Genomic DNA, 14,216 nt, shown 5'->3' with positions numbered 1-14,216 from the left:
GACTCTAGTCCACCAGGCTCCTCTGTCCATGGGATTCTCCAGGCAAGAATACTGGAGTGGGTTGCCATTTCCTTCTCCAGGGGATCTTCCCGACCCAGGGATTGAACCTGAGCCTCCTGTACTGGCAGGGAGATTCTTTACCCCTGAATTCCCAGGGAAGCCCAAGTTCATGGACAGGATGATCCAATATTATAAAAATGTCAATTCTGCCTAATTAATCTATGAGTTTAATGTTCGTCCAAGTCCTGACTTGATACACTATCACTACAATGTGTTTGTAGAGCAAAGGGCCAAGATAAGCCAAGACAGTTTTGAAGAACAGTTTGCCCTATTGCCTCTCAAGAACTATTGAAAAGCTGTGGCAAGTGGGACAGGGTGGCATTGAGACTTAGTGACAGCATCAGGAAAGAGGTGGGTCAGTAACACCAGGCAGTCCATGCTGTCCTGAGGTTTGGCTGGGAGCCTGCACGGGGCAGGGCCGTGTCCTTCAAACGACTCAGTTCCTCCCTGAGCCCCTGCCTGCCACTGGACGAATAAGCACTAACACAAACAGAGTGAGCAGGCCAGCATTTCAGACATTGGCTCTCCAAGTCAACTGATGGCTGGGAGCAGTCCAAAGCAGAACTCCACGGCCACCGAAGTCAGCTCTGGAGGCTTCGTCTTGTCTTCCTGTCTTTGACTCCCTGCGGGGTCAGGTGTCCACAGACCAGGCAGCCAATGAAGCATCCACTGTCCTGGCTTTGTTTTCCCCCAGGGACCCCTTGGTCTGGCGGGGGGCAGGCCACTTCACCTCTCTATTTCTCCAGCTGCCTTTCTGTATCCACCCCCATCACAGAGTTATGAGCAGGGAGGGGCAATGATGCGCCTGTGGGCAGGAAAGCTCCTGCCTGAGTGTAAAGCCCTCTTCAACCACAGGAGGGTGTGGCCAAGAATCAAAGCCTTGACTTAAGGATGTAGTTTTTGAAGGAGAATTGGGGAGCATCAGCTAATAGGCAGGAGAATTCTCTAGGGGCAGAGAGGACAAGAGGCTCTGGCAGGGCCTCTTGAAATTATACCAGCGGGATCTACCCATCAAAAGCCTAGTCAAGCTCTACTGAGTGAAGTAAATCAGACAGAGAAGGAGAAATATAATATGACATCCCTTATATGCAGAATCTAAAAAAAGATGATAATACAAATGAACTTATATACAAAACAGAAACAGGCTCACAGACTTAGAGAATAAATTTATGGTTGCTGGGGAAGGATGAGAGGAAAGCAATAGTTAGGGAGTTTAGGATCGACACGTACACCCTGATATATTTAAAATGGATAAGCAGCAAGATCTTACTGTATAGCACAGGGAACTCTTAATATTATACGGCAGCCTGGATGGGAGGAGAGTTTGGGGGAGAATGGATACATGTATACTTATGGCTAAGTCCCTTTGCTGTCCACCTGAAACTATCACAACATTGTTAATCAGCTATACCCCAATACAAAATAAAAAGTTAACAAAAAAGGTCTAGTCATGCTCAATGCATGACTGCTTGGGGTTGAACAAAGCTCAGCATTGCCATTACTAGTGGGGGATTGATTGTTTAGCAGGATTGAACCCAGTCAGATGAGACCAGCTTCCGCCTTATTATCCAAGACAAAACCTGTTATTTAATGTTATTTGTTGTCACACACACACACGTGCATATGCATGTATTAGTCATTTATAAGTGTTTGATTTTTTAAAATGTTGTAATCAAATTATGAGACTTTGTACTTCTCTTTTTTGTCTTACATCTGTGAGTGTATATGTGTGTGTGTCTTGTGTAGAAGGCCTTTTCTTCCCCAAGATCATCTGTATGTTACATTTTCTCCTAAAGTATTTATAGCATGCTAAAATGCTATTTTAGATCTATTTTTTTTGTATAGTTCTTCAAGAATACACAGAAGAACTATACAAAAAAGATTTTAATGACCCAGATAACTATGATGGCGTGATCTCTCACCTAGGGCCAGACAACCTGGAGTGCGAAGTCAAGTGGGCCTTAGGAAGCATCACTATGAACAAAGCTAGTGGAGGTGATGGAATTCCAGCTGAGCTATTTCAAATCCTAAAAGATGATGCTGTGAAAGTGCTAAACTCAATATGCCAACAAATTTGGAAAACTCAGCAGTGGGCACAGGACTAGAAAAGGTCAGTTTTCATTCCAATACCAAAGAAGGGCAATGCCAAAGAATGCTCAGACTACTGCGCAATTGTGCTCATTTCACATACATCATGCTCAAAATCCTCCAAGATAGGCTTCAACAATATGTGATCTGAGAACTTCCATATTTGCAAGAAAGATTTAGAAAAGGCAGAGGAACCAGAGATCAAATTGCCAACATCCGTTGGATCATCGAAAAAGCAAGACAATTCCAGAAAAACACCTACCTCTGCTTCAACAACTACACTCAAGCCTTTGATTGTGTGGATCACAACAAACTGTGGAAAATTCTTAAAAGAGATGGGAATTCTAGATCACCTTACCTGCCTCCTAAGAAATCTATATGCAGGTCATGAAGCAACAGTTAGAACCAGACATGAAACAAAGAATTGGTTCAAAATTGGGAAAGGAGTGCGTCAAGGCTATATATTGTCACCTTGTTTATTTAAGTTATAAGCAGAGTACATCGTGCGAAATTCCAGCTGGATGAAGCACAAGCTGGAATCTAGATTGCCAGGAGAAATATCAATAACCTCAGAGATGCAGACGACACCACCCATATGGCAGAAAGTGAAGAAGAACTAAAGAACTTCTTAATGAAAATGAGAGAAGAGTGAAAAGCTGGCTTAAAACTCAACATTCAAAAAACTAAGATCATGGCATCTAGTCCCATTACTTCATGGCAAATAGATGGGGAAACAATGCAAACAGTGAGAGACTTTACTTTCTTGGGCTCCAAAATCACTGCAGATGGTGACTGCAGCCATGAAATTAAAAGATGCTTGCTCCTTGGAAGAAAAGCTATGACAAACCCAGACAGCATATTAAAAAGAAGAGACATTACTTTGCAAACAAAGGTCCATCTAATCAAAACTATGGTTTTTCCAGTAGTCATGTATGGGTGTCAGAGTTGGACTATAAAGAAAGCTGAACGCTGAAGGATTAATACTTTCAAGCTGTGATGTTGGAGAAGACTCTTGAGAGTCCCTTGGACTGCAAGGAGATCCAACGAGTCAATCCTAAAGGAAATCAACCCTTAATATTCATTGGAAGGACTGATGCTGAAGCTGAAGCTCCAATACTTTGGCCACCTGATACGAAGAGCCAACTCACTGGAAAAGGCCCTGATGCTGGGAAAGATTGAAGGCAGAAGGAGATAGGGGGTACAGAGGATGATGAGATGGCTGGATGGCATCACTGACTCAACAGATATGAGTTTGGGCAAACTCTGGGAGATAGTGAAGGACAAGGAAGCCTGGCGTGCTGCAGTCCATGGGGTTGCAAAGAGTCAGACACAAAGCAAACAACAAAACTGATTTTGGTCTTTAATTCAACTCCCATTTATTTTTGTGATCAATATGAGATAGGGTTATAACTCCCCCCGCCCCCGCCATTGGATAACCAACTATCCCCACACCGAATCATTTTTCCCTACTTACTGACTTGAAATATTTTTAGCAAACATTAAATTCCCATAAGTACATGAGTTTGTTTCTAGACTTTGTATTCTGTCCTGTTGATCCAATTGTCTTTTCCTGAACTAATAAAATAAAAGTCTTTTCTTTTATATTTTAATGTCTTCGTGGCTCACTATCCTTTCTTTAAATTGACTTTGCTATTACCAAGCATTCATGTTTTCACAAGACTCAGAATAAACTTATCATGATACAGAATTTTGAAACAAGCATCCCAAAATTGAGTACCCTGTGTGTTTTTTCCCCATAATAGATTACACATTTTTTCTTTTTTTCCCTAATAGCAGCGCTTCTGCTAAGAGCCATTTAAAAACTGCCATTCGGGGAGTATCTTGCCCGTTGGCTTCTACAGCCTGTGAAAATATTCCTTCAATATTATTCATTTTTACAAACAAAACAAAAACATGTTGCTACTCCGCTTAAAAATCAGGCCCTTCTCCAAATGGGGCCGGAAGGCCAAGAGCCTGGGGACTGCACTGGGGGGTGGGGTGGGGGGTGGTGATAACCCAGGTGCTGCTGATCAGGCCCAGAGCAGTGTGGGGAGGTGGGGGCTCGGAGGAGGGGGGATGGAAAAGACGTGTGGAAAGGTGAACTCAGCTGAGGACATGCATCTGCCCCTTCCTTCTCCATCCCTCATCCACCCCCCATCTTTCTAATTACATCACATGCCTGCCTCCTGGGGCTTCAGCTATGTGTTCTGGCCCCGGCTCAGTGTCCTGGGACCCGAGTCTTACTGCCGAATCAGGCCATGGGGTCCCTTCCCTCCAGGAATGGTATTTGCACTGCGCCCCCACCAGGTATGTCTTCCTCAGCTTAGTTACTAGTCTGTTCGGGCTGCCCCAGCAAAGAGCCCAGACTGGGTGGGAAAACCACTGACTTATTTTCTCACAGCTCTTGAGGCTGGAAATCCAAGATCAAGGTGCCGGCAGGGTTAGTATCTTCTGGGGCCTCTCCCCGTGACTGCATACAGCCGTCTTCTCCCAGGGTACCACTGCGTGCGTCTGTGTCCCAATCTCTTCCTTCTGTTAGGACACCACTGGATGCGCGTGTGTGCTCAGTCACTTCAGTTGTGTCCGACTCTTTGCGACCCTATGGACTGTAGCCCGCCAGGCTCCTCTGTCCATGAGATTCTCCAGGCAAGAATACTGGAGTGGATTGCCATGCCCTCCTCCAGGGGATCTTTCCAACCCAGGGATCAAACTTGAGTCTCCTGCATTACAGGTGGATCCTTAATTGCTGAACCACCAAGTAAGATGCATTGCATGAGGGCCTACCCTGATGACCTCATTTTAATTGAATTCCCTCTTTAAAGTCCTTATCGCCAAATATAGGCACATTCTGAGGTACTGGGGGTGCATGCGAGCATGCTCAGTCACTCAGCTGTGTCCAACTCTTTGAGACCCCATGGATTGTACAGCCCACCAGGCTCCCCTGTCCATGGATTTTTCCTGGCCAGAATACTGGAGTAGGTTGCTATCTCCTCTTCCAGGGGATCATCTTGACCCAGGGATCGAACCCCCATCTCCTGCATCTCCTGCTTTGGCAGGCGGATTCTTTACCACTGAGCCACCTGGGAAGCCCCTTACTAGGGGTGATAATGTCAATACATGAAATTACAGTTTAGCCCATAACATGTAGCGGAATCCTACTTAGACTTGAGGCCCTCTTCATCATGTCGACACTTCCCAGCTCATCCCCTCATTCCAGCTGGCTCTTTCCCGGGGACAAAATGAACGCCTCCCTTTTCTGTTCAGCTCTGGGGTGACTCCTATCCCTCTTGCAACATCTATCACAAGGCCCTGTAATGAGCTGTTCCTGGGCCTGTGTTCCCTGCTATTTGTGAGCTACTTACACAAGCCGGTCCTCTTCCGCTGCTGGCTCCTGTCTGATATTAAACACGTGATCCTCCCTCTTCAGGTCTCAGATCTTCCACATAAAGGTGAAAAACAAGGCTCAGACTTGGCAAGGCTCTCATCCACGCCTGCTCTCTGCCTCAGAATGCCTGGCATGGGGTGAAGACTATGGCGGTGTTTGCTATTCCCTGATCTTTGTCCAAAGTGGGGCATGTGAGTGCTACAGAGATGTGAAATCACACACAGCTGGGCTGAGATTGGTGGGAAGAGAAAGGGCAGGTGGTGTGTGTCAGAGGATGGGCCATATTCCGGAAGAGGTGGCACAGCCATCATTGGAAAAGGAGCAGCCTGAGGCCGGCCTCTCCACGGTGCCACGTTCACAGGTAAGACAGGACAGCGGACTGCTGAGACATCTTTTCTGTGCGTGCTGGGAAGGAGAGTAGCATGACTGGCCTAGAAAGCCGGCGGCAGTGACGCTAAGCCCAGCCTACCCTATGGTGCTGGCCCTACTTCCTCCCCTGCCAACCAATCCCTGCACAATTTGCCACCCAGGGGTCTTCCCTCCTCTCCTGGTGGCACTGAGGTCATCAAATTGAACCTGCAATACATTCTGTGGACTCCAGATCGCTGCCTTTAGCAAAACCTCAAGTCCAGTTTCCTTGAGTAAGGGGACTTCCCTGGCCATTCCGTGGTTAAGACTCCAAGCTTCCAATGCAGGGGGCACAGGTTTGAGCCCCAGTCAGGAAGCTAAGATTACACATGCCACATGGTTCAGCCTAAAAAAAAAAAAAGAAAAAATTCACTCGAGTGAGATATATGAAAGTATGCAGCCATCCAAATGAGAGGAACAGACAGTGAAGACTCCAGAAGGACAGTCCCTTCCTTTCTCTGGGCTAACTTCACTCCTTGGAGTGGACAGCTCCTGCTAGTCCTCTACCTTTCCTGCTCCTGGAGGCAGACTTTTCTTCGTTCAGCTACCACCGCCCCACATCCACCCACCCGTGTGGTTCCCGTGGAGCTGCCCACTAGGTTCCCCATCCCCTTGACCACAGTGATGAGCAGGTGACTCGAACTGGGCCAATCAGACTTCTTCCCTGAAGTTATTCAGGTTGGAGTCAAGGCGAGAGGCTCAGTTCCGTAACCTTAATGATGGGAATGATAACACCAGCAGGATTAACGATTAACACTCTAAAATGCCAGCACTGTGTTGTACTGTCTCCTTTAAGTCATATAAAGTAGATTATATGATTGGGGCTTCCCTGGTAGCTCAGCTGGTAAGGAATCCGCCTGCAATGCAGGAGACCCTGGCTCAATTCCTGGGTTGGGAAGATACCCTGGAGAAGGGATAGGCTACCCACTCCAGTATTCTTGGGCTTCTCTGGTGGCTCAGATGGTAAAGAATCTGCCTGCAGTGCAGGAGACCTGGGTTTTGATCCCTGGGTCGGGAAGATCCCCTGGAGGAGGGCATGGCAACCTGCTCCAGTATTCTTGCCTGGAGAATCCTATGGACAGAGGGGCCTGGCGGGCTACAGTCCATGGGATCGGACTGCAGAGTCAGACACGACTGAGCAGCTAAGCACAGCACAGATTCTATGATTATCCCATTTTTCTGAGAAGAAATCTGAGACTCAGAAAGTTACATAATTTGCCAAAATAAATGGCAGAGCAAGGATTCACGCCCCAGTCTGACTCCAGAAACAGCATTCTCCGGTCCCTCCCCTTCCAGCTTCTCTGACAGTGAAACTGTGAACACGTGGCCTGCAGAGGTTGGCAGCCATGCTCCCATGTGAGCCAGCCTACAGAGAGAAGCAGGTATGAAAGATGGCAACAATAGCTTGGCAACATTTGAGTTCTGAGCTCTGCTTCCTTGGCCTCTTTCCCTGATCTTTTGTTTCAACTTCATGAGGCAATAAATGATCTGTTTCCCTGTGATGGTCCAAAATGAGTCTTGGTTGCTTGCACTCTGCCTTGTGATCCCAGTTCCCACCACCTACCTTTCTATCATTGCAACACTTCTCCCTTTTATCCTCCACTTCTCCTTTCCCTGACCCCTTTCATGAGTCTACTAACGGTTCTGAAGCTGTACTAATAGCACAAAAATAAACATCTCCTCTATCCTGCTAAGTCTTGAACAGTTTCATCTTTCCCTCTCCCTCCATACCGTCCTGGAAAGAGCCATCACACATGTTTCATCATATATTTGTTTCTTTTCCCTTTGCACCAGGCTCCTGCCCTTACCTTCCCGTGGAGTCCACTCAAGACCAACTGCAATGGTCTTTTCTCAGTCTTCATCCTCTTTAACTTCCGTGGAAGGTTTGGCCCCATTGAGTCCCTCCTCCTTGAATTCCTCTTACCGTGGCTTTCTTTACATTCCTTGATATTTTCCCTGCCTCTTCAACACCCCCTTCCCTTCTTTCCTTCTTTGCATTCCCTAAGAGAATAAACTTCCCAAGGTTTGGATCTTCACTCACATTGGCATTGACATGTTCTTTCCTGTGCTAAAATTAAATACAAAATAGAGATTGGACTTGAAAATTCCCTGAGCAGACAAAACCATTTAAGCTGCATAAGTAAATTTTGAGCTTCCCAGGTGTCACTAGTGGTAAAGAACTCACCTGCCATTGCAGGAGACACGAGTTTGATCCCTGAGTTGAACAGATCCTTTGGAGGAGGGCACAGCTACCCACTCCAGTATTCTTGCCTGGAGAATTCCATGGATGGAGAAACCTGGTGGGCTACAGTTCACAGGGTCACCTCAAAGAGTCAGACATGGCTGAAGCGACTTAGCACAGCATAGCACACAGCAAGTAAATTTTACTTTAGTTTATTCTACAAAACAAGGAAAACTTGGGCCACTTCTTATAAATGCCTGATAATCACAAAAGAAAACTATCGTCTTCCCTAAAATATGAGATAATCACTTTTAACCCATCCCCTGGAAACCCTCATTGTAATAAGCAATCACTGTAAAGATTAAACAACTTCCCGCTTTTCCTTTATAAGCCATCCTGTAAGGTCATTCCCCTGAGTTTCATATCAGTCTTTGAATTTAAAATCTCCTGGTCCATGAACTGCTCTTATATGCATAACAAATTCTTACTAAACACTATTTTTGATTTGGTGGGTTTAATTTTGCTATTTCTGGATTTTTGACAGTTTCTGGTATCAGGGAAAAAAGTGAAAGTCACACAGTCGTGTTTGACTCTTTGCAATCTCATGGACTGTAGCCTGCCCGGTTCCTCTGTCCATGGGATTCTCCAGGCAAGAGTACTGGAGTGGGTTGCCATTTCCTTCTCCAGGGGATCTTCCCGACCCAGGGATCGAACCCAGGTCTCCTGCATTGCAGGCAGATTCTTTACGAACTGAGCCAATAGGGAAGCCAGAGGTAGGACCCAAAGAAGTCCCTACCCTAGCCCTAGCAACTCTGAGGTTGGTGAGCAAATCAGGTGCTGTATCCATTGAACCATTATCCACTGAACCCTTTGAGCTCACTGATTTTTCAACAACCATGGAGTTCATGGGTAGGTCACTCCTAGATCTGAGCTCTGCTCCCTTTTTGCATTTTGAGCTCTTTGACTTAATTGTGCATGCCTCTATTTTGTTTGTTGAAGCTTTTAAGTTACCCTAACCTGTTCCAAAGGTTTGGGGTTCTTTCGATTTCCTGTGTTTTGGAACAGCTAACGAAAAAAAAAAGGCCCCTCATAGATAAGTGATCTAAAGGCAAAGATGGGTTCTACTTGGTCTAAAGCTCTTTCTCCACCCTCGGAAACTCCTGCTTCCTATGTAGTATACACTCTATAAACCAGGATCTTGTGTCTTTTCAGAAAATAGGTGAAATTTTGGATAATTTGGAATTACAGTGGCCACTTTGAGGAAACTTTGATTAAGATAATCCATCTTAAGGGACACCCTTGAGATGAGAGGATCCCAAACCTCTCAGAAATATTAGAACTCATTCTTTGATTGGTGTGAAGAAGCTTCTGATAGATGACTCCAAACACATCTTCTCTAAAAGAATTCTTATAGTACAGAGATTTAAAATGTTTCATAAGGTACTTTGGCCATCTGAGCAGGTAATCTTAGCCCACCTGCCAGAAATAAAATTTGGATACCACTATTCTCTTGAGTTTTGCATTATTGTACCTGAGACATAGCTAAAATTTTCAGATGAAAACTGTAAGATTTCTGTTTGTGTCTGTCTATATGTTTTTGTATATGTGTGTATGTGCGTGAAAATTTTTTAAGAATTCTATTAAATTGGCTTAAAGAAAAACATGAGCTTATATGAATCAACTACTGCAAAAGCTTACAATTTTAGAAACTAGCACAAATGTTTTTCAGGTTCACATAATCTGAAATAATATCTGACAAAAGTTAGTTTAAGTTTATTGATTTAATAAAATGGGCATGTCTTCAGAATTGTCAGCATTAACTATAAAGCAAGCATGTAACTCTTTCTACATGTATTTACAGACAAGTTCACACTGTTAGAAAATTAATCGAGGAAAATAACTTCAGATGATTACCTGTCTAACATTTAATCCGAGCACAATCGTTAAAAACAAGTAATTTAAATAGGTGCAAATGAGACAAAAGTTTGCACTGTTTAAATAATGGATATTCATTGAATATCTATATAACTTCCAAATAGAGTAATAAATTGAAACATTCATTGCTAAGCATAAATTTATCTATTTTTGGCTTCTTGACTTTGTACAAATATGTTTAGATCCATTAATAAATATGTCTTTGTCACCTTAAAAGTTGGACTATAAAAATTCTTTGTCTTGTAAAAAAACTGTAAATTCTTATAATTGTTTTTATAAATTTGCTAATTTACTATAGGATACTAATACACAACAGACATATCACAAAAGCATGTCTCCTCATTTGCACTGGAAAGTAAAGGTTACTGAGATTTGAAATTTATAATCAGTATGTAAAACAAAACTGCTAGAAACAAAGAGTGAAGGGAAATGGATGTGAGAGTTGGATCATAAAAAGGCTGCGTGCCGAAGGACTGGTGCTTTCTAACTGTTCTGCTGGAGAAGATTCTTGAGAGTCCCTGGACTGTAAGGAGATCCAACCAGTCAATCCTAAGGGAAATCAACCCTGAATATTCATTAGAAGGACAAATGCTGAAGTTGACGCTCCAGTACTTTGGCCACCTAATGTGAAGAGCTGATATATTGGAAAAGACCCTGATGCTGGAAAAGATTGAAGGCAAAAGGAGAAGGGGATGACAGAGGATGAGATGGTTGGATGGCATCACTGACTCAATGCACAGGAATTTGAGCAAGCTCCAGGAGACAGTGATGGACAGGGGAGCCTGATGTACTGCAGTCCATGGGGTTGCAAAGAGTCAGACAGGACTTAGTAACTGAACAACAACAAGAAATAAAAAGAGTGAAGGGAAACAACTCTGGGAATAAAATGAGATGCGTTTTTGTATGAAGACTATTCAAGAATTATAGGATGTATTTTTTTACGGAAAAAAGAGAGTAATTTTATCTTAAAATAAAATGACTAGTTTTTCCAGAATAAGAAAAGGAAAAGAATAAGATAAAACCTAAGTGTATATAAAATATTGCAGAAGGTTTGAGGAAAATAAATTTTATGTTGTGAGATCAAAACTGCTAAAAGTGAATAAGTTTATTTAAAAGAATTTTTCAAATGAGCTGACCAATGTACTGATGCAAAACCAGAGTTTAATTTTCTCTCTGTTAAAATAACAAAATAGATTATTGATCAAAGTAAAAGATTATAAAAAGTTTTTCTTTACTGTTCATGTAATCTGCCTAAGAAACAAAGATTTGTGTCCTATGAAAATACTTCCTGCACTTCACACTGTGTTTATCAAGTCTTTGGTTACTTAGAAAAACTGAGTTTTTTCAATATTAAAAGAGCTAAGGGTTTTTGTTTTTACAACTATGTAATTTTATGTATTTGCCTTAAAATTTTTTTAATGATCACTTTGGCTGAATGAATAACTAAGTATTGTTATCCAACCAGTCCATTCTGAAGGAGATCAGCCCTGGGATTTCTTTGGAAGGAATGATGCTAAAGCTGAAACTCCAGTACTTTGGCCACCTCATGCGAAGAGTTGACTCATTGGAAAAGACTCTGATGCTGGGAGGGATTGGGGGCAGGAGGAGAAGGGGACAACAGAGGATGAGATGGCTGGATGGCATCGCTGACTTGATGGACGTGAGTCTGAGTGAACTCCAGGAGTTGGTGATGGACAGGGAGGCCTGGCGTGCTGCGGTCCATGGGGTCACAAAGAATCGGACACGATTGAGCGACTGAACTGAACTGAACTAGAAGGTCTGAAAAGATGTGCTCTCTCTACTTTTGAAAAGAGAAATGTTAATTTACTTAAGCTTATTCAAAATATTAAATTGCATGGAAAATATTATCAAATAAAAAGTGATGTTAAAAGAAAAAGGGAATTCCCTGGTGGTCCAGTGGTTGGGATCCAGCGCTCTCACTGCTGTGGGCCTGGGCTAGATCCTTGGCCAGGAACCAAGATCCCACAAGCCATGTGGCACAGCTGAAAAAAAAGTAATATTCAAACTTCTTAGATTATATTTACAAGGACATATAAGTAGTTCAAAAATTACATGAAATTTCCAAAATTCTGCTTTATCCTGGTATAAATAATCCTGTTATCAATCATAATTCCAGCTATTACATTGAAATACTGTATGTCACACAATCAAATTTACTTGTCAATTGCATAATTTTTAAAAATAATTTCTCACTAGATCTTTAACCAGGGCTATTTTTAATCTTGTGTCATTCACAGACAGTTATTTTTTACTCTTGATTCTTTTACATTTATAGTCAACTACAGGCAAAACTGTTTTATCTTCAAAGAGATTCATGGAAATGACCCTAACAGGCATTCTAGAATGCAGGTTTCTCATAATTCTAAAATCACAATGCTAAACTGGGTAAGTATTTCTGAAAATTCTAATGCAAGACTGATTCATAAAACTGCTAATGCAAAGTCAAGCAAGATGAAAATGAATATAATTTTGATGACATAATTTAAAACATTGCTGATTCTTTCATGTTTTATTTTCAAGAATTAAAGAACCCCTTTTTCTTTCATTTTTGAAGCTATCTATAACTTCCTGCAATTTGGTACAGTATACTTTCATAAACAGAAGTTGAAACATTTATCTTTTTCACCCTGCCTGATTCCCTCCAGAATTCAGAAACTCTTTTCAAATATGCTCATTTTTCAGGACAATATGTGTATTTATATAAGTCCAAAAAGAATCTATTCTCCTTGTAACAGGACACAATTGTACAAGTCTTTAGCTGGTTTCTTATCCTCAAGAGATTTTTAAAGGTCTAATATGAGATTCCTTATTACCAGACAATTTTAGGGAATTAGGATTTTCTGTATGGAACCATTAAAACCCATTGGCTATTAACAAAGCTTTGACTAGGGTGTCATTTGAGAATATACATAGAATTACTTTTCTTTCTACAATTGTATAAATAATCAAGCCAAGTTTAATGAGGTTAGACTTATTTTACAAACATATTAATTTCACTGTAATTACCTTCAATAAAACCAGGGTGACTATTAAAAAAGCTGGTGTTTCAGCAGAAAACTATAGTGTACTTGCTATCAGATTCTAGTCCTGTTGGTTGTCTTTGATATTTTGTCATCTACCTGTAAACCTCAGAGAAACCACCACAATGGGTCATGTATGGACAATCTTATGCTTGTTGCTGTGTGGGCCACTCAAGAGAGTTCATCAGACCACCCAATAACATCAAAGACAGTCAAACTACAAGCCAGGACAATTCATCAGATTGAAAATACCATCTTCATTGAATTATTTAAAGATGATCCTAACTCAAATCTGCTGCTGCTGCTGTTAAGTCGCTTCAGTCATGTCTGACTCTGTACGACCCCATAGATGGCAGCCCACCAGGCTCCCCCGTCCCTGGGATTCTCCAGGCAAGAACACTGGAGTGGGTTGTCATTTCCTTCTCCAATGCGTGAAAGTGAAAAGTGAAAGTGAAGTCGCTCAGTCATGCCAGACTCTTCGCAACCCCGTGGACCGCAGCCTACCAGGCTCTTCCATCCATGGGATTCTCCAGGTAAGAGTACTGGAGTGGGTTGCCATTGCCTTCTCCAAACTCAAATCTAGAAATTTTCTCAACTGCTGCTTTCCAAACTCAGAATCTGCATTATAATTTGCTTGAACTATTAACCTTTGTTTTTCTTTTGTTTCTATAGAAATGCTTCTTATTAAATTACCTGATTGTTTACTTCATGTAAAGGGCTAATTTAGGTGGAAGCTGAATTGTAACTCTCTCTTGAAATAAACTTCCTCGTGTTCATCCTGTCCCAAGTAATCGTGAGGACTTGTGACTGCTCACACATCATGTGTTCCTATGTAAATAACTCAGGAAAAAAAATGGAAACCCAATTATAAAAAATGGAAACCCAATTATACATTATCAAAAGGAAATGTCAATTGACTTTGATGGAAAAGGAAATGGCAACCCACTCCAGTACTCTTGCCTGGAAAATCCCACGGATGAAAGAGCCTGGTAGGCTACAGTCCATGGGGTCACAAAGAGTTGGACACGACTGAGTGACTTCACTCACTTCAGATAAAATCTGAATCAGGTTATAACTTTTCAATTTATTCAGTTGGTTCAATCTTGACTCTTGGGAA

The sequence above is a fragment of the Bubalus kerabau genome, chromosome 21, assembly GCF_029407905.1.
Source record: "Bubalus kerabau isolate K-KA32 ecotype Philippines breed swamp buffalo chromosome 21, PCC_UOA_SB_1v2, whole genome shotgun sequence".
NCBI lineage: Eukaryota > Metazoa > Chordata > Mammalia > Artiodactyla > Bovidae > Bubalus > Bubalus kerabau.
Note: the sequence above shows the minus strand (reverse complement) of the source record.